Raw genomic sequence first — 24,583 nt, 5'->3', positions numbered from 1 at the left:
ATGAATGTTATAATTCTTGACATCTGATTTGTGTCCATTTATTCTTTTACGTAGAGACTGTCCAGTTTGACCAATGTACATGGCAGAGGGGCATTGCTGGCACATGATGGCATATATCACATTGGTGGATGTGCAGGTGAACGAGCCTCTGATAGTGTGGCTGATGTTATTAGGCCCTGTGATGGTGTCCCCTGAATAGATATGTGGGCACAATTGGCAACGGGCTTTGTTGCAAGGATAAGTTCCTGGGTTAGTGGTTCTGTTGTGTGGTATGTGGTGGTTGGTGAGTATTTGCTTCAGGTTGCGGGGCTGTCTGTCATGCACATTGTGTAAAGAGTTGTCACTTTGGATGGGCTATTACCAGCAGGAGAGTGAATTTGTGTGGGGGGGTGGAGGGTGAGAAAACCTGGATTTATGCTGGAAATGGCCCACCTGATGATCACTTTAGATAAGCTATTACCAGCAGGACAGTGGGGTGGGAGGAGGTATTGTTTCATATTCTCTGTGTATATATAAAGCCTGCTGCAGTTTCCACGATATGCATCTGAGGAAGTGAGCTGTAGCTCACGAAAGCTTATGCTCTAATAAATTGGTTAGTCTCTAAGGTGCCACAAGTCCTCCTTTTCTTTTTGGTTCTCTTTATCAAACTTTTCTTCTATCTCAGGTTCCTAGTTTCATTACATTTGTTTCTTTGGCAAAAACATGAAAATCCTGCATCATCTGTGTGAAAAAGGTAGTGTGTTCATGAACATAGGGCTTGATTCATCACAGCATTATTCCAGTTTCATTCTATTGTTATGTCATTATAAAACTAGAGTAGTTAATATGGCCCAGTCTACAATAGCTATTAATTCACTAGCAGCAATTCATTAGCTAAATTTTTAATCCAAGACAGATCCCAAGTAATCTCTTATTAGATTTTTCTATCACAGAAAAAATTGAATTTTGTAATTCTAATGAGGAAATCAGTTCAGATCAAAATAACCTAAGGAGAGAGTGTAGGAGAGAGAGCTTTATTGGCAACTGGCCCATTGGAGTGAATTGCACCCTGAAGGCAATGTGGAACTTGCTTCTGGGATTATATCAGAATGACTGGAAACCTCATTGCCTTCACGGTGAAATTCACCCTAGTGTAAAGGACCAGCACAATTCCAATGCTTTTAAGCCCCGTTCTGATGTCTTATGTGGAACTTTAGCAATGCATACATCTTTGTTACTCTACACATGAGTGAATTTTACCCTAAGAGAAAAATGCAAACCCCACTTCTCTGGCCTAGCTTTCCTACTACAATACCAGCAGAACTCATAACAGAAAGAAATACCTGCAAATTGGGATTAGGGTAGAGAGGGCTTCAGAGATCTTAAGTGTTCAGACAGTAGGGTGATGGTACTGTATATATAGAGAAAATGGCAACCTCCATCTCAAAAATTAGGGATTTTGAGTGGTGCAAAGGTTTGAATCAGTTCTTCTCCCCTTCAAGTCTTGTGTTTTGTCATTCTCTCTGTTGGGGCCCTTTGCTACAGAGTTTAATTCTTGCATACTGGATGGGGTCTGGGAAACTTCTATAGCACTGGAAATGTAAGCAGAGTTTCCTGGATATCATCATTGCCATCTGTTACTTATTGGGAGATGACTTAGAGTCCTATTGTCATGAAAGGAACATGACTGCTATGGGACATTGGGGAAAAGGCATCTCTGTTGCTTCATTAAAATTAATTTTGCTGAGTTTACAAAGCTCCAAGCAGCCCTGGCTGGAATTTTCCACAACCCTTTCCCAGTAGAACACTCAGGGCAGGATCACTTTATACCTTTGTGCCCACAAGCTGTACATAAGCGAATACTCATATATGAAAGAGTATTACAATCTTGGAGAACTGCCAGGCATTGTTGCTGAAGAAAGGGCAGCTATTGGTGGCCTAGAAGAGATACCAGTCCTGTCAACATTTGTGACAGCTGTTGCCTAGGAGGAGGAGAGAGATGGGAGGTACAGTAAAAATAAGAAAAAACCTATAGGAAAAATTGAGTTGATATTATTGTTCCTGCTGTCTTTATTTCTGTCTCTTTTTAATTATTTTAAATTTCTTTGCCAGAATATGAATTTTTTAAATCAAGACTGGATGCCAGTTGAAAGGATACGTTATCACTGAGACAGATGTTATGGACTTTTAGAAATGAGGGGGTGAGATTTTCTGGCCTGCATTAATCAGGAGGTCAGACTAAATCAGAATGATCCCTTCTGGCCTTAAAAAAAAAAAAAATCTATGAATCTCTGAACAGTTGTAGTACTATTAAATAGTGACTGGATTACATTCTCAGTACAGAGTAAAAGAACTAAACCCACACAGTCTGTCTTGTAAATATTACCAGATAAGGCCACAAACCTCACAGCCTCCCACACTATTAAGACATCTGCCATCACTACAGGATGGAGAGGTTCAAAACAAGTTCACCTTCAAAGAACATGGAGATGGTGAGCAGAAGAGTTATTATGAGAGAGGTTCACATGACATGGCCAAAAGATATCAAAATATTAGAAGGTTTGGACAAGCTTCAGGTAATCTTGGAAATTTTTGGAGGCTGATCCAGATCAAACTAAAGCCCCAGTTCAGCAAAGTACTTAAGATAAGAGTTTGATATTTTCAATTTGATTTAGTCACATGCTTTAAGTGTTTCACTGAATTTGGGTCACAAGTCTCCAAATCTTTTGAAATGTGCCCATCACTAATGGTAGTAATCCTGCAAAAATTACATAGAACTTTAAATATGGAGAAAACTAGGCCCACTGAATGCATCACACTGTCTTCACAAGTGAAACCTGCCTTTCTGCAATGATCTTCATCTTGTCCATTTATATTATGAAATATTAAATTGAAGTTCATGCTCGTGTGACGAGTGAAGTTTTTCAAACAATCTCCACGTTGATATTTGTTGTATTTATAGTGCATATTATACAAGGTCTCTGGTCTTGTTTGCCAGTGTGTTGCAATTCACAACTGGATTCTATCAGAAATAAAAGAGAGCCAGGTGTTGGGATTCCCTCCGAGAACTTTTTCCACTCTACTTCCCAAAAAACTCAGTTCGACTCCAGCCTTTGTCACTTAGGTATCTTTATTCAGCATACAGAAAAGCTGTGCTGAGTTGATCAGGCTCAAACGTGCAGGTGGGGAATTGATGGATGCAGGATACATCACAGCTCCAAAGTTACATAGAAATTCTCTCCCTTTATATACATTACATATCTCATTTGCTATACGTTGCATCACACTTTTTGACTCTTGCAAAAAATAATCACAGTGCAGCATGCACTGTCCATGCATTGTCCATGTTCAACCTCCTCTTTACCATCTCTCTACATTATCTTATTCATTGTTTTCTTTTTTGTAGTAGGACCCTGGATGTTCTCCCTGTTATCTTAGCTGGTCCAGACATTCTGTCTTTTTAGCTAAATAATCTGTTTACCTCCTAAATTCTACCTTTCAAGAAATGGGGCTCCCTCCATGTGTTAATCACACATATGAGGCCTCGTCTCAACTACGCAGAGTTCCAAGGGTCATTCTTGAATTTGCACTTCCCAAGCTCTGAGTAGAAGAACACCCATTGCAATTTTTAAATTGTCTGTTTGACTCAATGACAATTTCTAGTAATTTTTATCATAATGTTGGGAACAGAAAAATTATGTAAATTAAATTGCATTCCTGTGTTATTTCATGTCTTGGTTAAAAGCAAGTTACAGAGTACTTGATTCAGTTTACTTCCCGTATGTTATAGGTAAGTGTCTCACTTTTGCATCAGGATTCACTAGTGCACCCATGCAAAGTTTCATTGAAATCAGTGACTACAGTGGGAGAGGTGCATAAGAACTTCAGCCCTAGGTCCCATGAAAATAGTAATACTCACAAGTATCTAATTACTTCATTGACAAATATTTTTCCTTGACAAATCAGCATAACTGTTAGTGCTGAAAATTAAAAGTACTGTAATAAAATGGTTGCTAAAATGGCAAGAAATAGACTACATAAAAATAAATAAAAAAAACAAATAGCCAGAACAAAGAAATGTAATTATTATTAAACATAAGTCAGTCATTCAGTAGTTTGTCTCTCAGTTACCCAAGATGATGAGCAATGACCCTTCTGTTGTTATAAATATTTTCATGGGTTTGAATTACATGTAAGTCGCTGTATAAAAAGAAATGTATCTGCACAACATGAACTGATTACAGCAATGGCAGAAACATAAACAAACAGCATAGGTCTAAACAAAATAAATTTTCTGAGACAAATTTGATTGCTTCTTTTGAAAGAATTACAAGATTTGTGGATGCAGATAACTCAGCAGATCTAATCTATTTAGATTCTAGTAAAGCATTTGATGCTGTGTTATGAAATCCTACTCCCAAAATTAATTCAAAATGATTTGGATAAAAATACTGCCATGTAGACTGAAAAACAGTTGAAAGGTCATAAATAATGATAAGCACTGAATTTTAAGCTTGTGGCAAGATGGCCAATTTTAGTCTGGTGGGTCCTGCACTTTTCTTGGCGGGGAGCTAAGAAGCCACCCTTTGCCCCTGCTCTTGGGTGCCGAGGGCCCCGCTACTAGCCTGGGAAGTTGGTAGAGGAGGGAAGCAGGGGAGGGATCTGGGTTTGCTCCTTGCTCTGAGTCCCAGCCCCTCTTACCCTCATCCCCCTTAAGTGGGATTACCATCAGTCCTTAGATCCTGGGGGGAAGGGAGTCTCCCTTACTTCAATTCTCAGGTCTTCCAAATCTCTCAACACACCTCCAAGCTCCAGTCCTTCCTCCTCCTCCTCTGTCTGCCTGACGGGGGTTTTATTAGGTTACTACAGGGCCTTAATTGACTGCAGGTGCTCCAATTAACCTGCAGCCACCTTCCCTAGTCTCCAGGGAACCACGCCTTAATTAGCCTTGAGCTTATATATTTCCCCTCTAGCACTCTCCCACTGCTCCCTGGCCCTCCTGTATCACAAGCTGCAGAGAAGTTTCTAATAGAATAATTGGTATTAGGTCCCTCCTTAATTCATGTGTTCACTAGTGATCTAAATAACACCTCTACACCGACATTCCACGCAAAGTTGGACTACAGGCCGTCAGGAACAGTATCCCTGATAATGTCACGGCAAACCTGGTGGCTGAACTTTGTGACTTTGTCCTCACCCATAACTATTTTGCATTTGGGGACAATGTATACCTTCAAATCAGCAGCACTGCTATGGGTACCCACATGGCCCCACAGTATGCCAACATTTTTAGGGCTGACTTAGAACAACGCTTCCTCAGCTCTCGTCCCATAATACCCCTACTCTACTTGCGCTACATTGATGACATCTTCATCGTCTGGACCATGGAAAAGTAGCCCTTGAGGAATTCCACCATGATTTCAACAATTTCCATCCCACCATCAACCTCAGCCTGGACCAGTCCACACAAGAGATCCACTTCCTGGACTCTACAGTACTAATAAGCAATGGTCACATAAACACCACCGTATACTGGAAACCTACTGACCGCTATACTTACCTACATGCCTCCAGCTTTCATCCAGACCACACCACACAATCCATTGTCTACAGCCAAGTGCTACGATACAACCGCATTTGCTCCACCCCCGCAGACAGAGACAAACACCTCCAAGATCTCTATCGAGCATTCTTACAACTACAATACCCACCTGCAGAAGTGAAGAAACAGATTGACAGAGCTAGAAGAGTACCCAGAAGTCACCTTTTACAGGACAGGCCCAACAAAGAAAATAACAGAACGCCACTAGCCATCACCTTCAGCCCCCAACTAAAACCTCTCCAACGCATCATTAAAGATCTACAACCTATCCTGAAGGATGACCCATCACTCTCACAGATCTTGGGAGACAGGCCAGTCCTTGCTTACAGACAGCCCCCCAACCTGAAGCAAATACTCACCACACAACAGAACCACTAACCCAGGAACCTATCCTTGCAACAAAGCCCGTTGCCAACTGTGTCCACATATCTATTTAGGGGACACCATCATAGGGCCTAATCACATCAGCCGCACTATCAGAGGCTTGTTCACCTGCACATCTACCAATGTGATATATGCCATCATGTGCCAGCAATGCCCCTCTGCCATGTACATTGTTCAAACTCGACAGTCTCTACGTAAAAAAATAAATGGACACAAATCAGATGTCAAGAATTATAACATTCATAAACCAGTTGGAGAACACTTCAATCTCTTTGGTCACTCGATTACAAACCTAAAAGTGGCAATTCCTGAACAAAAAAACTTCAAAAACAGACTCGAACGAGAGACTGCTGAATTGGAATTAATTTGCAAACTGGATACAATTAACTTAGGCTTGAATAGAGACTGGGAGTAGATGGGTCGTTACACAAAGTAAAACTATTTCCCCATGTTTATTCCCCCACCCCCTACACCCACTGTTCCTCAGACTTTCTTGTCAACTGCTGGAAAATGGCCCACCTTGATTATCACTACAAAAGGTCCCTCCCTCCCCCGCTCTCCCGTGGTAATAGCTCACCTTAAGTGATCACTCTCGTTACAGTGTGTATGGTAACACCCACTGTTTCATATTCTCTGTGTATATAAATCTCCCCACTGTATTTTCCACTGAATGCATCCGATGAAGTGAGCTGTAGCTCACGAAAGCTTTTGCTCAAATAAATTGGTTAGTCTCCAAGGTGCCACAAGTACTCCTTTCCTTTTTGCAAATACAGACTAATATGGCTGCTACTCTGAAACCTAAACAACACAGCATTTCTCTACATTGTCTCACAGTTCGGACTACGGGAGCATGAATAGCAGTGTCCACCAAAGTGATGACATTAGCCAAATTCATGAAATGTACAGATGATGCTCACTTGGAATTTGATGGAGAAGTAGCCTGCCCTACGAAAGAGCATGTGGTCACCTGCTCTTTTCAATGATGTTTGTAGCCTGTGGGTGAAATCCAGCCATCATTGAAGTCAATGGGAGTTTTGCTGTAGATTTCAATGGGGTCTAGATTTCACCCTTCATATATGCTATTTGATGCCTGACTTTTCTCAGAAGCGTCTGCCTCCCTTTTGTGCTTGGCAAGTAGATTGTGACTGATTCTCTCAGCTGTGGACTTTGGATCACAGTGATCTATGCCTTTGCTCCCTCCAGATTGCAATAGCATCCTGCACCATGCTAACCATGTAGAAAATTGAGTGTCTGGCCTTTTATATTAGAGCTTTGTAGATGTAAAGTTACCAACATACATTAACAATAGACTTTCCCTTGGAATAGTTTGGCAATAAGAACAAAAGCATGGCAGACATGAAGAAATACAGAATGACAAATAAAGATGGTGACAACATTTAAAAACAAACAAACAAACAAACAACCTTTTGAGTTCTGGAATCAACGTGCATAAATACTGCAGCCTAATTTCCAGCCACCCTGTCATATGACCCTCTGAGGTGAGAGTTCACTGTAAATCAGCAAAAATCTTATTTAGTGCATTTTTTTCTCTCTCTCCTTCTCTGTTGCTATTTGCTAAATGGGAAAACTATATATGTTATATATATTTATATTTTAAAGCCATCTGAATCTTTCTTTCACCTGAGTGATCCAAAGGGTGCTGATGAACTGTTGATACTGGCTGTCTGAAGATTGCAAAAGTATATTTCCTATATTGTCCTCACATTCACCTTTATCAAGGGCTTTGGTTCTCAGCCTGGAACAGCTAAAGAACAATTTATCATTTAAATAAGAAGTACCACAAAAAAATATTTAGGATATAGAATTGTGTGACAACTTTATTGTAAAATAAGAGCTAGTATGCATATCAAAGGAGGTAAATAAAGGTCACACAATCTGAGTGATATTACTTAGAAATTTTGTTTTATCGTGGTCACTGCCCTCAGTGTGTAGACTTGTGTGTGTGTGTGTGTGCATAAATATGTCCATGCTTTTGTGGGTTTGATTTACCGGTAAGTTACCATTTTTACCTGCGACAGTTACTGTCAGAAGATAGCAGTAAGAAGAGTGCCTTGAGAGTTGCAGGTTGAAAATTACTGATCTGAGTATTTTTCTTCATTTACACTTTTTGAAAATAGTAAATCTTTTTTTTTCCCCAAGGACTGCTAACTAAATTGCTAACGTGTGACAGAACACAGCACAAGAAATGATTGAAAAATATATGTGAAAATATGATTAAGAATGTCAAGGTTCCTCCCCCACTCTGAACTCTAGGGTACAGATGTGGGGACCTGCATGAAAACCTCCTAAGCTTACTTTTACCAACTTAGGTTAAAACTTCCCCAAGGTACAAATTAATTTTATCCTTTTGTCCTTGGAATATCCACTGCCACCACCAAACTCTAACTGGGTTTACTGGGAAACGTAGTTTGGACACGTCTTACCCCCCAAAATCCTCCCAACCCTTGCATCCCACTTCCTGGGAAAGGTTTGGTAAAAATCCTCACCCATTTGCATAGGTGACCACAGACCCAAACCCTTGGATCTGAGAACAATGAAAAAGCATTCAGTGTTTTACAAGAAGACTTTTAATAGAAATAGAAGTAGATAGAAGTAAAGGAATCACCCCTGTAAAATCAGGATGGTAGATACCTTACAGGGTAATTAGATTCAAAACATAGAGAATCCCTCTAGGCAAAACCTTAAGTTACAAAAAAGACACACAGACAGAAAGAGTCATTCTATTCAGCACAATTCTTTTCTCAGCCATTTAAAGAAATCATAATCTAACACATACCTAGCCAGATTACTTACTAAAGTTCTAAGACTCCATTCTTGGTCTATCCCCAGCAAAAGCAGCATATAGACAGACCCAGACCCTTTGTTTCTCTCCCTCCTCCCAGCTTTTGAAACTATCTTGTCTCCTCATTGGTCATTTTGGTCAGGTGCCATCGAGGTTATCTTTAGCTTCTTAACCCTTTACAGGTGAGAGGATTTTTCCTCTGGCCAGGAGGGATTTTAAAGGGGTTTACCCTTCCCTTTATATTTATGACAAAGAACCATCACGGTCACATGGATATCATCTGCTGGATGATATCTGGAAGATATCTTAGCTATCTGGAAGATGAAGGTTCTTGTTAAGATAGATATCTGCTTTGTACAGTATTACATTTTAGTTCACCAAAGGCTTGATTATTTCATAATGTATGCACAGGAGCTACTCTGTGAGTTAGTATCTTACTATTGACTAGCAGAAGATAGGGGCAGAGGGTGAAACATTACATAATGTTTGGTCTAAGCCTGCAGTCTTTAATCAGTTAAAACTCTCCATGGTTTCCATAGGATTTTGGCTTGTGTAGCACTTTCAGGATCAGACCATGTGCATGCTCCAGCTATCCAGCTTAATCTGTGTGGAATGAATAAAGAGTGTAGGTCATACTTACAGGCTGAGTAACTCTATCCTGGGAAGAGATGACTCTGAGAAAGATTTGGGGGTTGTTGTGGACAATCAGCTGAACATGAGCTCCCAGTGTGATGCCGTGGCTAAAAGAGCTAATGTGATCATGAAATGCATAAACAGGGGAATCTCGAGTAGGAGTACAGTGGTTATTTTACCTCTGTATTTGGCACTGTTGTGACTGCTGCAGGAATATTGTCTAGTTGTGGTGTCCACAATTGAAGAAGGATGTTGATACATTGGAGAGGGTTCAGAGCCAAGAGAATAAGGGATTCAAAAACATGTCTTATAATGATAGACTCAAGGAGTATTAGCTTTACAAAGAGTAGGTTAAGGGGTGACTTGATAACTATCTATAAGCATCTACATAGCAAACAAATATTTAATAACGGGCTCTTCAATCTAGCAAAGAAAGGCATAACACAATGGCTGGAAGTTGAAGCTAGACAAATTTGTAATGGTGTAAATTTGTCATGGTTAGAGTAATTAACCACTGGAATAACCACTGGTGGATTCTCCATCAAGGACAATTTTTAAATCGAGATTGAATGTTTTTCTAAAAGAGATGCTTACGGAATTATTTCAGGGAAGTTTTATGGTCTGTTTTATCTAGTCTGACCTCCTGTATGATCACAATGGTCCCTTCTAGTCTTGGATCTAAGAATCTATGAAAGAGCCACTGGCTGTTTAAATAGCACAACAATGCAATTTATAGCAAAATATTCCTAGTGAAGACATGGCCAGAGACCAGGCCTAAAAAAGTATGAAATCTGGACCCATCCTCTTACCATCAGCTGTGGTCCTTCCAGATCAAAGCTGAGGCATGTCAGCAGAGTAGCATAGGGAAAACTGCATGGGCATTGCCCATGCTGTACTTCATCTGTGTATAGAGATGATATTTAATACCTTTTAATTGGGTGCAGTTTAGTGAAGCCCACATTGGCATTTCCAGACAGTACCTGTTGTGAAGACAGAGGGAGCAAATATAGAACAGCTTGAGTGCACTAAGATCTGCTAATATGTGTGCAATTTTTATTTTTTGTGAGACATCAACAAGAAAGGAAACAATGAATCCACCTTTTTTTTTTTTTTTGCATTTGTAAATGTGGTTTCAATGAAACTTTAGGAAATGGAATCAATCAGAAATAAAATGTATCAAAGGCTTCTAACAATTTTCCTTGTATAGTCCCGTGATCCATGGTGGGTTTCTGAGAAGTTTTAGCTAGATCAGAAATGAATTTTCTGTAAAAATCCATCCACTGTGGAGCTAGGAAATTTACACTAGCTGATGATCTGCCCCTCGATTTCCCAGCACTTTTAATTAGTCCCACAGGCCCCTATTCACCAATGTACTTTAGTACATGTTTAACTTTAAATCCATGAGTAGAGTTGCATTGACGTCAATGGAATTTTTGCAGAATCACAGCCACAATTGCTTACATTTAAAAAATAAATGAAAAGATGCGTCTACATGGATTTTTATAGTACATTCATTTTCTATCTCACTAATAACCCCTCAGAAGCTCAAAATGGACCACAGAATTATATACTGGAAATTGTTGGAATTCTTTGATGTATTTGATTTCTGAAAGATTCCATTTCCTAATGTTTCATTAAAACCACATTTAAAAATGTTAAAAAGGGAGGAGTGTTCTTGTTTTCTTTTCATCCTTTTTTTGTAGACCTACTGCAAGAAATAAAGAAGATTGTGCTAATATATGTGCAATCTTCCTTAGTGCATTCAAGCTGTTCAGTATTTACTTATTAAGAAAGCTCATTTAAAGAATACAGCTCCTTTTATCTGCATTCAAAATGTCTTCAATTTTTTTTCATCAAATGGCTGATTCACATAGCATCCCCATAGTGGTTATGGACCTCCATTCTCTGAGCAAGTGGTTCCAAGCAGCCTCACAAACTGCAAGGCTTAATTTAAGAGCAGTAATATCATCCTGGTGCTGGGCCATTCCTGTTGTCAAAGAGAGAGGAATGTTTGTTTCTTTCTGAAGAAACCTGAAGATGATTTGTGAAAACAAACCACTGTCCAAAAACAAATAAATCCAGATGTCATTCCCAGCCATTCCATGTAAGTTTCAAAGATTTGTGTTATTTTAATTCCTCAGCAGCTTGAGCAAAATTCAAGGAAAACTCAAAGTAAAACAACAAAATACTTTGGGAATAGGCAATAAATTAGTGTTTGCGTTGCCTTCCAAGGAAAGGAATGCTTCACATTATAAAATATGGTTGCAATCAGTACACTTTAAAACCCAGGGAAGATTTTTTTTTCTATGACTGACATTTATAAATCATTTGAAATAGATTTCTGAAAATATATTCAGGAAGACTGATCTAATTTTTGAGGTAGAGGGGAGAAATGAAGAAGGGTATTAAACTGTATCCTTTTTCATTAATAGGCCACGTGAAGTGTCAAATAATATTTACAAGAAGTACCTGCCTTCCTCACCCAGAAGGTCTGCACAAAATGGGGGAGGGAGATTTAAAACAGTTCTAGCAAGAAGTCTGTATTGATTTTCTGTGGCTGAATTATAGTATCAGAGCACTTCAAAAAATATAAACACACTGGTTGCTGAAGGCCCATCACAGACATAAATAAGGGTTAGGACTTCATTCACAGAAACCAAACAAGTGCTGGTAAGTAGTCTCTGTTGAACCGCCAGCTACTCCTGGCAAGGCTGGAATGCCGAGGCCCCCACCAGAGAAAGTTGTCTTCACAAATCATTGTAAAAAATCTGCAGTTATAATTAACCGCTATCCTGGGGTTACAACAACTCCAGCAAGGGCAGGTTACATGCAAGAAACAGGTTAATCTTATATATTATTCCCATTGCCCTCCAACTTGGTACATAAGTTTAAAAAATGAATACCTCCAACATCTGACTGTAACTAGCACACTGTCTTGGTGCCAGAAAACACAATCATCCTCTCTTGTTTGTTTCTCCCACACCTACCTGCCCTTCAAAAAAATGTTCCAACCCACTGCATCTTTCACGCTAGTGACTTCTCATCTCGCCTCTCTTTTTATTCTCTCTACTTCCTCTAACCAGTGGTTTATTCCTCATTCTTTTTAATCTCTTCCCAGTTGCGTCATTTCCTTTTTTCCTTCAGTTTTTCTCCATCTGACTCATTTTCTTTTTACATTCTCTTCTTTTTTTTGCTCATGTCTTCTCATTCTGTCATATATTTCTATGATTCCCTCTCCCTCTGTATGTATTTTCTTCTTTCCTCCTTCATTCTGATTCTCTTTCATTTCCTTCCCCTTCCATACCATATCTCCTTTGTTCCCATAATATAAGAACTAGGGGCCACCAAATGAAATTAATGGGTAGCAGGTTTAAAACAAATAAAAGGAAGTTCTTCACTCAGTGCACAGTCAACCTGTGGAACTCCTTGCCTGAGGAGGTTGTGAAGGCTAGGACTATAACAGGGTTTAAAAGAGAACTGGATAAATTCATGGAGGTTAAGTCCATTAATGACTATTAGCCAGGATGGGTAAGGAATGGTGTCCCTAGTCTCTGTTTGTAAGAGGGTTGAGATGGATGGCAGGAGAGAGATCACTAGATCATTACCTGCTAGGTGCCCCAGAAGGAGTGAACCTGGCATTGGCCACTGTCAGTAGACAGGATACTGGGCTGGATGGACCTTTGGTCTGACCCAGTATGGCCATTCTTATGTTCCTCTTTATTGCTGTTTTTGTACCATTTTTCTCTTGCTTAGTCATTGTAATTATTCACCATATATCCTATGCCACTTGCCTCAGGATCCATTATAAGTTCCTTAAATTCTCAGTCTCTAGATAGATTTTTCTAAAGATGCAGAGCAGGTTCAGGGTGGAGCCTTATATCAACCTTAACGTGTTTAAAGTGTGTTGATCCAAATACATTTAAATGGTGAATGGCAAAAAGTGTGGGACCCTCTCCAGTAAAACCATGGGTCAAACTCACCCCTTGTGTAATTCCATTGATTGCCAATAGTCCAAAAGGACCATTCCAGAAACCAGGGATCACTGATACTTTGTTTTCTCCTCTTTCTCTTTTCCCTGGGACCTCAGAAGGGGTTGGGATATAAGATTATCCTCTTGGAACCATCTAAGCCAGGACTGCTGAAGTAGGGCATTGGGGAATTAGACCTGAGGTCACTATATTGACTTCCACACCAGTGCACGATGCACAAGTATGGAACTCATTTCAGTCTCTGTTTAAAGTCAATGGTAAAATGCCATTTATTTTAAAGGGTGAAGGATTAGGTCCATAAGATTAGATCTCTTGTCTGCTTTCTAGGCCTGATGCTTTGCTGGTGTAAATCAGTGTAACTGAAGGAACTAAGGATATGGCCCTAAAAATGTACAAAAATTGTGATATATTTTTGGAAATATCATAAGGCATATTTACTGTATAAAATTATTCCAATTTTACTGAATTGTCACAATATTGCAGTTTTTGCCTCATAATGTGTTAATATTTTTACATTTTGTGGGAAATTTGCCTTTGTGAAAACATAATTTAGAATTTCAGAATTAAGTTTCCACTCAGAAAGGGGCACCATTTTTGCAGGTTTGGTACAAATTTGAAATAAAACACTTAAACTTCCAATTTTCATGTCCCCGAGGCTTACACTGATGCCTGCTTATTCTTCTGCAAATGCCCTGCTAGCTCATGAGTGGCATGTACTGAGGGAAACTGTCCTGCATGGAAGGATGTTGGTTGACCACTTGGTCTCTCCCTTGTGTTTACAGAGTACCCATCATCTTAGTAGTGAATGATCAACTGTCAAATAAGATTTTTCTCTGATCTTTAACTATTGTGGATTATATTTTTTCTGTGATTGTTAGCAAAACACACTGCATTGCCGCAGACACACTGGGAACTCTAGGGGCTACAAGAAGGAGGATTCAAAACCTATGTAGCACATGTGTGACGCTCCCCTCTGGTGTTATCCAGACTGGTGATCTGCTAGGTCATTCTAATCCTTGACTCTGGGAGCCAGCCTTACCCTGCTCTGCTATGAGAACCCCCACTCCTGGGCTATTCACAGACAGCCTCTGGCATGTAAGCTGCTCCTTGGGTTTTGCAATCGAATGACACTAGCCAATATCTCCAGTCCCAGACACAACCATAGGAACCTCCATCTTGCAGTGTCCTGTTATGCCCATTACCACCATCGCTTGATAGTGATGTCTGTAGATGGAGGTGGAAGAGAGAGGAAGAGCATGGCAAACGTCTCTCCCTTATATCATGTCTTTTCTTCCCTCTTGGCTTTGCCCGCTCTCCCCCCGCCACCCTTCAGAGTCAGTTGAGCATTACGTCATTGCAGTCTCAAACTGACCAAAGGAAGGGGGGTGATTCACTCGAGAGTCCAACAGATCCTTTGTTGTTGCCTACACCAGTGTCTTTGTTCCTGTAAGGCTGGGCTGGGTTTGTCCCATACATGCCCGGATGAGGTGTGAACTGTCCCTCTGCTTCTAGAGAGTTTTTGCCTGGGCTTGCTCTAAGCCACGAGGATACATTTTTCAGACTCATAACTATATACATGAAATTACAACCCAGAACATTACTATAACAATGATTACTGTAACATTACCATAAAAACAATGCTCAGTACATCATGAGCTTTCCAAAGATACCCAACATGATAAACTTTGCATTAGACACACAATTGTAAGGATGAACATGGGAGTGTATGGTGTTCCCTCAAGGTACAGAATGTCAAAATATGTCACTCTGTATGATGGGAAATTCATTACACAATTATCTGAGCATATACAAAGCCTCATTTGTCTTTAGGTCATGTTCATACAATTAAGATGACCTGATCTCAGGACCTGATCTCAATAGTTCAAGGAATTCAATGAAATTCTTTTGGTATGTGACATGTTCCCTGAGACTAGAGTTTAATCAAAACAGAACTTTTTTTATATACTAAGGAAAATTTACAAACCACTGTAAGAGCGGTGAGATGACAATCATATGAGACAGTCTAATGGTTTCATCCGAACATTTTGGGACATGTTCCTTACCTGCTGGTCTAAAGCTATTTTTGTTGAAACAGATCTTTAATGGACCACAGCTGGGCAGATTGTTATTGGTGCGAGTGAAAATTCAGACTCAATTTGCTGAATGCACAGTAGTTTATATGAGAAATAATCACACAAGCAGTAAAACATTATATACATATCCCTAATAAGCCTCATTTCCCCAAGCATAAACCCTCAGTAACTATGCTGGCCTTACACGGTATCCTGATTTGCAAACAAAGCAGCTATGAGTCCTTCTCTTTCCCTCTTAAGTACTTGGTGTGTCAAATGTCCCCGGAAGCAGGGTCTTGGTTACCCTGAGGCCCTCTGTCTCACAGCATCACAGAACTCTTCAGTTATTAATTGGGAAACTAACTAACTAACTAATTTACTCTGCTTAGCATTTGTACCTCTTGTTCTCAAAGGAGTCACATGTTCCAGAAATATGCCCTGTGGGCGTTTCATTATTGGCTTTTCTAATTAATATTTTAGAAGAGACAGCAAAACAGAGACCAAAGATCAGACAACGTTTACCCTCTCATCAATCATTCACTTGAGCTCTTAGTGTGATGACATCCAAAAGGCTCATTTTGACCTGGGTCAGCTTGTGCCAAGCTCACTGATTGTATTTTTGCATTTTCTTTATGTGGTGAGCTGGCCATTGGCAGGTATGTTCCAAAGTTCTATGTTGAAACATACACACAGATAGAACCTCTAATCACTCTCAGTAAATTTCCATACCAACTGTCTGATGCTAAGAGAACCCTGCTCCCAGAATCCTCTAGCAAATTCAGACATATCAAGCCATACCAAACTCATGTTCACCACATTCATTCATTACAGCCACAATAACTGATAATAATTCAGCACCATCCCAACAGTCCCCAACTCTATATCCAATTACTAAAGATAATTGCAGTATCGCACCAATCATACCAATTATATCAATTACTTACTATGCCAATTATTGGATTATATGTCTCCTTTTTTTTAAACTAAAGCATCATTTAACTATTTTTAAAAAGCATAATTTGACAATTTAATCTTAAATATTTTTTGCAAACCTTGTCTTTTTTATATTGTTTACATATTTGATATCCAAAACAGAAGCACAGACGAAATAACACTGCTGTTCCACAAATCCAAAATAACATTGCCCATTCAATTTTATTCCATTCTGTTACTTGACACACAATATCATACATTTGAGATTTTATATTCTCTACAGGTCTTTTAACAATTTTATATTTTTGCCGTTACAAGTCTGGTTGATTGTTTTATTTGAGTCAATGTTCCTTGGTTTTTTTGCATTTCCATATCCCACTCTGTATTATTCCATTCAATTTTTTTTTTCAAATTTGGAGATATGTGATAGGATGAGTTATAAAAGTTTTAGTTATTTAAGGGTGTCATTGGTATTGCTTATACTGGAAATTAATTATCTTTTTATGGGTACACCACATTCTTTGGTTCATGAGCCAGGTTTGCTTGTTTATTGTTATGTTACCCTTCTTCTTCAGATGCCAACATATATTTTGTTTTATCTTATACAATCCCCACTAACTCTTTTTTCATTGTAAATTTATAGTAAGGTTATCTTCTTTTCATTTCAAATTTCAATTTCCCTTTTTAATTAAGGCACCCCATTCCCAGTGGGCTCCTATTATTTGTTTCCACCCTTCTCCGGGTATCCACCACAATCCATTTCCTTCTGGCAGTATTTCATAGTACCCTGTTTCATTTCCCCAGGCGCTTGCATATATTATCGTATACACTTCTTGTACCTCTCCATTAGCTATACCAGAAAGGATGAGGGTGCACTGGTGTATGGTACATGTATGCACTTGCACCTTCCGGGTATCTTGGAATGATTGATTAATATAGGAATAATAACTCAATGCCCAATTAAGTGTTTCTGGCCAATTACCTCTCTGACTTTGTTCTGAAATATCTTTTCATTGTTCTCCCAAGATTCCCTGGGCTTCTATACACTCTTCCCCCCAGAACAATCCTGAGCGAATCTCTCTTATTTATTTAACAATTTCAAAAACACTTTTTCCTAATAGTTCACTTAATTCCATCACACAGTATCCCTTTTCTTGATCCAAAATATTCCCTTGCTCCCCAGTGTTTGCTGATTGTACCAATTGTTCCAGTTTCTCTTACATGGAGTCTCTCCTCTTTGATAGAGAGAGAGAGTGTTTCCTAATCCCATCCAGTATTAAATGCTTCCCAGTATTAAATGCTCTTTTAAACATCCCTCTTCTTTCCAAATCACAAAACCAGTATGTTTTGTATTCTGTAATCCATTTAGAACAATCTGGATAATACTATCTATTATCCAATCCTCAGGGGCTAAGATTATAGAAACTTTAAATCTAGATCCGTTGTATACTATATATATCTGCAGCTATGATCACAATCTAGAATTAACCATTCCATATGTTCAGGAAAATGGTTAGTGACATTCTGATGTTCTCATGTCAGTTTGTTTACATTAACTCATCTTTTCCCCTCCACATGTTGCAGATTATCCCATATGAGGTATGGCATCTTAAAGCACATCTATGTCCTTTGGGGCATTTTCATCTGGATGCTTCCCATCCCTTAAATTGGGTATTATGACAATGTTCTTTTACCATTACCCACTCATTTCCTAGTTCCCATTCAAATACAGATTCATTACCATATGCCAATGAGCATGTGTTTTTCATGAACCAACCACACGCCCACTGACACATCTCCACATTTGCTTTGATATTGTAAAATTTTACAGCTGATCCTATATCTATGGCTGGAACTTCAGTCCCATTTTCAAACCATCCCCCTGGAATTATACATTCCTGGGGTACCTTTCCCAGATGGTGTTGGTATGTCTGAGTGGTGTCTTCATGTAGTACATTTTGTTCCCACAATCTCCCTGTTCTGGTATCAATCACTTGGGATTCTTGGGTACCCAATTCATGTAAACGATTTGTTACACTTGAAATCCAATGACACCTTTCACTACTCTGATCATATTCCCACTCAACTACTAAAGTACGTTTATGTGAAGTTCCTTACCACCCTTTTGTTAATATTTTAGAAGCTGGTCCTTGAACCCGTACAGAAACACATGCTCCATTTACTACATGAAATATCCATATCCCTTGAGTGTCTTTCTCAGCTTCTAAGGGATTAATTGACTCTGTTACTTTACAGAGCCAGACTTCTCCATTGTCTACATCCGATTCTTCCTCCTCATCATACCCTTTACTGTTGTCTCTGGCAACTTGGTATCTCCTATTGAATCATTGAGAGTTTTCAGATTCCTGTACTGGAGAATCAACTGCCTGGATAGAAATTTCTTTATCCCCTTTCACTTTGCTATTTTCCTGCCTTTCTTCTCCTTGTGATCCTAGTGAAATAAGCGCTGCTGGAGGGAAATAACTTCAATATTATTTATATATTTATATAATATATTTATTTGTACAGAGAACAGCTATGAGTTGTTGCTTACAGTAAGGTTTACTTTAGGTAGGAATTTGATCAAATACCATTATTTATGTCACTACTTAAATTTATATTTTCTACAGACCTTTTCCAAATTTCCCCCTCTTTTGGAAATGTTTGATATGACTTCTTCCTCCTCCTCCTCCTAGGACAGGGGTGGGCAACCTTTTTGGCTCGAGGGCCACATCTGGGAATAGAAATTGTATGGCAAGCCATGAATGCTCACAAAACTGGGGTTGGCGTGCAGGAGGGGGTGAGGTCTCCGGCTGGCAGTGTGGGATTTGGGGAGAGGACTGGGAATGAGGAATTTGGGGTACATGAGGGGGTTCCAGGCTGGGATCGAGGGGTTCGGAGGGTGGGAGGGGGATCAGGGCTGGGGTTGGGGCAAGGGGAGAGGCTCAGGGGTGCAGGCTCCAGGCTCCTCAAGCGGCTACCAGAAGCAGCAGCATGTCCCCCCTCTGGCTCCTACGTGGAAGCACAGCCAGTTGGTTCTGTGCACTTTCCCGTCCGCAGGCACCACCCCCATATCTCCCATTGGCCGCAGTTCCCAGCCAATAGGAGCTGCACAGGCAGTGCTTGGGGTGGGGGCAGCATGCAGAGTGGAGCCCTCTGGCTACCCCATGCTTAGGACACAGAGCAGGGGACATGCCGCTGCTTCCGGGAGCCACATGGAGCAGCCCCCAAACTTGCTCCTCGGCTGGCGTGCCAGAGCACCAAAGTGGGGCAAGCCCCAGACCCTGCTCCCTAGCGGGAGCTCGAGGGCTGGATTAAAACGGCCATAGTTTGCCCACCCGTATCCTAGGAGATTCTTTTTTTATATCTACATCTCATGAAGAGTGGAAGCAGGGTAACTGGACATTCCTACTGAAAAATCCATTCCAATCTTCTGTATTTGTACACACCAGGGTCTACAAACACTGATTTAAATCTTTCTAGGCCTTTCCAGTTAAGTTGGAGGCTATATTTGCAAGCTTTTCCTGGCCAGCAGAGGGTCCTCCAAGTAGGACTATCATCCCACCACCTCGCAACATTCCAAACCCAAGTCATACATTCCTCTTTTGCCCTAGTTACTTCTTCCTTAGGGGTAATTAGGAGACTTAATTCTTCTTCCTGATGTTTCATTCAATAGAAATCAGTGCCCCAAAAAAGAAAGGTTGGTTCATGCCACCAATATGTTTTTTTCCTTGTACTTGGAATTGAATAATCTCACAGTCTTCTGACTTATTGCCCGGATGGGGTTCCGTAGCATGGGCAGGTCCCACAATCAGTGGTCCAATAATCATATGGCATACAAGTCCGCAAACAGCAAAACGAAGCAGATTCCACAGCATATTTTTTGCTTTCATGGATGAATCTACAAAATTGTTGATTGTTGTCTCCAGCACTCAGGACTCTGAGCTACCACCGTCACCTGGGAACCCTGACCAGTTCAAGCCTCATGGAGTGGGTGAGAGCCCTCTCTCTCTCTCTCTCTCTCTCTGTTTTCTTTTCTACCTCAGGTATTAACCTTTAATAATAAAAAGAAAAGGAGTACTTGTGGCACCTTAGAGACTAACCAATTTATTAGAGCATAAGCTTTCGTGAGCTACAGCTCACTTCCTCAGATGCATATCGTGGAAACTGCAGCAGACTTTATATATACACAGAGAATATGAAACAATACCTCCTCCCACCCCACTGTCCTGCTGGTAATAGCTTATCTAAAGTGATCATCAGATGGGCCATTTCCAGCACAAATCCAGGTTTTCTTACCCCCCCACCCCCATACACACACAAACTCACTCTTCTGCTGGTAATAGCTCATCCAAAGTGACCACTCTCCCTACAATGTGCATGGTAATCAAGGTGGGCCATGTCCAGCACAAATCCGGGGGGCGGGGGTGAGAAAGCCTGGATTTGTGCTGGACATGGCCCACCTTGATTATCATGCACATTGTAGGGAGAGTGGTCACTTTGGATGAGCTATTACCAGCAGTATAGTGAGTTTGTGTGTGTGGTTTTTGGAGGGGGGTGAGGGGGTGAGAGAACCTGGATTTGTGCAGGAAATGGCCCACCTTGATTATCATGCACATTGTGAAGAGAGTTGTCACTTTGGATGGGCTATTACCAGCAGGAGAGTGAGTTTGGGGGGGGGGGGGTGGAGGGTGAGAAAACCTGGATTTGTGCTGGAAATGGCCCAACTTGATGATCACTTTAGATAAGCTATTACCAGCAGGACAGTGGGGTGGGAGGAGGTATTGTTTCATGATCTCTGTGTGTATATAAGGTCTGCTGCAGTTTCCACGGTATGCATCCAATGAAGTGAGCTGTAGCTCACGAAAGCTCATGCTCAAATAAATTAGTTAGTCTCTAAGGTGCCACAAGTACTCCTTTTCTTTTTGCGTATACTGCAAATAGTTTTTTTCTAGTCATTAAAGTAGATTCCAGCTTATTAATCACTTCAGCACATTTCTTATGGTTCTCTTTCCCAGTCGGTTTTGTAACCTGTTCAGTTAAGACTGACACAGCACCTCTATACCACTCAGCTTCTTGCTGATATTTCTTCCCCTCTTGCATCTGTGTATTCGTGTCATATTCCAATTCCTGCAGTGCTGCCATTTGCTGGGCATTAATCAGATTCTGTGTCAAAGCTGTTTGCAAATCCCATCCCATACCTTCATTCTGTAATTTTACTTTTTCCAAGCCCTGTTTTAAATTCTCCCTTTCATGGTCCCAAGCCTTGAGCTCTTCTGAAAATTTATTCACAGCCCGATACATAACCCAAACAGCAGCATTTGTCATTTGCTCCTTCTTTGGAGTAGGAGTATAACATGTCTGATATTTTAGCAACATCTTATTCAAACATCCCTCCTTGTATGGTATAGGCACAGCATCTGCCAGCCACAGATCAGACCCCAAACTTTCACATGCCTATCTTAATAAACACTTATCAACCATACCTGGAGGCTTCAGGGTGCCCCCCTTATCCTCCCAGGTAAACCTGCCTTGCTTGCACTTGTGGAACGTCTTTGGCTTGAATGTAGCACTGATACAACTCCTCTCTCTCAATATTCCGGTTCCAAGCACCATTCAATTCCCAGTTCCCCGGCACAGTACAATGTCTCAAAACGTATATCTCAGCTTGGCTTACCAGATCAGAAACCACCAACCTTTTTCACTAGCGTGGCAACCATCCTCTGCTGCCAATGTTGAAATGGATCTTTAGTGGCCAACAGCTGGGCAGATTGTTACCAATACCAGTGAAAATTCAGATTCGATTTGCTCAGTGCACAGCAGTTTATTTGAGAAAGAATCACACAACCAGTAAAAGGTTATATAATACATCTCCCTAATAAGCCTCAATTCCCCAAGCACAAAGCCTCAGTAACTATGTTGGCCTTACACCAGGGTAATCAGGGTAATCTGATCTCAGGCTGCAAGACATTTTCCTGATCAAGACCTTGATCTGCAGGCATGGCCCCCTACAGCTCCCAGTGGCTATGGTTCACCATTCCTGGCTAATGGGAGCTACTGGAAGTGGCAGGCCGCAGGTTGCCCACCACTGCCTTATACAGTATTCTGATTGGCAAACAAAGTAGGTATAGCTACCAGTCCGAGATGGAGACTTCTCTTCTTCTCTTCTCTCCCCCTCTTAAGTACTTGATCTGTCAAATGTCCTCTGAAGCAGGGTCTTGGTTACCCCAAGTCCCTCTGATTCAAAAGCCCTACAAAAGTCCCTCGTAGCAGGGTCTTGACTAGCCTGAGACCCTCTGTCTCACAGCGTCATAGACCTCTTCAGCTGTTAATTGGGGAACTAACTAACTAATTTACTCTGCTTAGCATTTGTACCTCTTGTTCTCAAAGGAGTCACATGTCCCAGAAATATGCCCTGTGGGTGTTTCATTACTCGTTTTCCTAATTAATATTTTAGAAGAGACAGCAAAACAGAGACCAAAGATCAGGCAACATTTACCCTCTCATCAATCATTCACTTGAGCTCTTAGCGTGATACCATCCACAAGGCTCATTTTGGCCTGGGTCAGCTTGTGTCAAGCTCACTGATCGTATTTTTGCGTTTTCTTTGTGTGGTGAGCTGGCCATAGGCTGGTGCATTCCAAAGTTCTATGTTGAAACATACACGCAGATAGAACCTCTAATCCCTCTCAGTAAATTTCCATACCAACTGTCTGATGCTAAGAGAGCCCTGCTCCCAGAATCCGATAGCAAATTCAGACATATCAAGCCAATGTTCACCACATTCATTCATAACAGCCACAGTAATTCATAATAATTCAGCACCATCCCAACAGTATTGTTGTTATTTTCTTTTGGCACTTTTTTTTTGCTGGTAGTGATTATATCACAGATGAAACAAAAGAAGTCCCAGAAGATCCAGAAGCAAAATATCATTGTGTGGGGGAGGAAGAGATGGCACTGCAGAGAGAAGCTACAACAAATCCATCTATCAGTCCCCTTCATGCCAAGTCAATCATTTACCTCAGTTTCTGCTGAGGTTTCATTAAAGACTACTTATTGCTAGAAAGTCTAAATTGCTGAAAAAATAGCAGAGAGTAAAACAAGAAAGAGCTGCCTCAGCAGAATGGGCATATTAGAGGGGTCAGAACGTGCCTAATCATTCCTTCACTCAGGGCTCAGCACCACTTCCTTGAAAACATAGATTAAGGGAACCCCTAGGTAGTAGTTTGCAATGCTGGAGCTGCTAAAAGAAGCCAAGAGGGAGATGGGTTGACTATCTGGTTTTTGACTCTGGAATTCACTTCCCCCTTGAGCCAACAGCTGAATTTGTTGACCTTCCAAGAATGTTTAATGCCTTATCTGTTCACAGAACCATTTGCTGAGAGGGATGGCTTTAATGCGTTGGGAGTGCTTTTAGTGTCACTTTACTGTGATGTATGTTTTCAAATAAGCTATTTTCTCATATGTGCACCTAGAGAATTTTGATAGGTGTGCTGTATAAACAAATAAATTGTCCTTGTATAATTGGAGATGAGGTGTGGGCTCACCAGCCAAAGAGGCTTGCGAGCATCCCTAGTTATCACTGGCCTGCATTTTTTCAGGTGTTTAGGCATTGCTTCATTCAGCACTAAGACACATTTTTTTAAAGGTGTTTAAGTGCCTACAGCTAGGAACCATACAGGAATTTCCAAAGTGCCTCCATGCCTAATACCCTATGGGCCTAATTCCCACTGGGTGTTAGGTGCCTAGGTGTTTTTGAAAATCCCACTGGGCACCTATCTGCATGTTTAGGAACTAAACTACCTTTAAAATCTGGCCCAACTGTCCTTTGAATTTTTGATATTAGCTAGTCCATATTATATCTGTATTTGCAGTTCCACCAATAAATTGAGACTATTATTGAGTGTAGGACTATTTCTTTGAAACTAAGAGAGAACAGGTGAAAGATGGATATTTATGATGTCTTCCTTTGAAGCTCTGTCCAAGAGAGTAGCTTTAAGCAGAAGATTAGCAGGCCCTATAATTAGGCTCAGAAGGATTCATTTTTTATCGGTAAAAATTTATTTCACCATACACACACAAACCAACAAAAATATTTTCATTGGTGGTAATCTAAATGTACAGATAGGGAAAGTAAGAAAAATACTGTTTGAGAATGTATTACAGTTTGATTTAAGGATATTTA

The 24,583-nt window shown here is 40.5% G+C and overlaps 1 long non-coding RNA gene across 2 annotated transcripts in view; it reads right to left on the bottom strand.

The window, feature by feature from the left end:
* The window catches only part of LOC311516819, a 98,321-nt gene extending 75,588 nt beyond the window's left edge, over nucleotides 1-22,733 (bottom strand). For both annotated transcript variants that reach the window (XR_014710500.1, XR_014710501.1), the window contains exon 1: nucleotides 22,531-22,733. This is a non-coding gene — a long non-coding RNA (uncharacterized lncRNA). The remainder of the gene's footprint in view (nucleotides 1-22,530) is intronic.
* Between the last annotated feature and the right edge of the window lie 1,850 nt (nucleotides 22,734-24,583).

The sequence above is a fragment of the Lepidochelys olivacea genome, assembly GCF_965140295.1.
Source record: "Lepidochelys olivacea isolate rLepOli2 genome assembly, chromosome: 2".
Taxonomy (NCBI): domain Eukaryota; kingdom Metazoa; phylum Chordata; order Testudines; family Cheloniidae; genus Lepidochelys; species Lepidochelys olivacea.
This window is presented reverse-complemented; position numbering and strand designations above follow the sequence as displayed.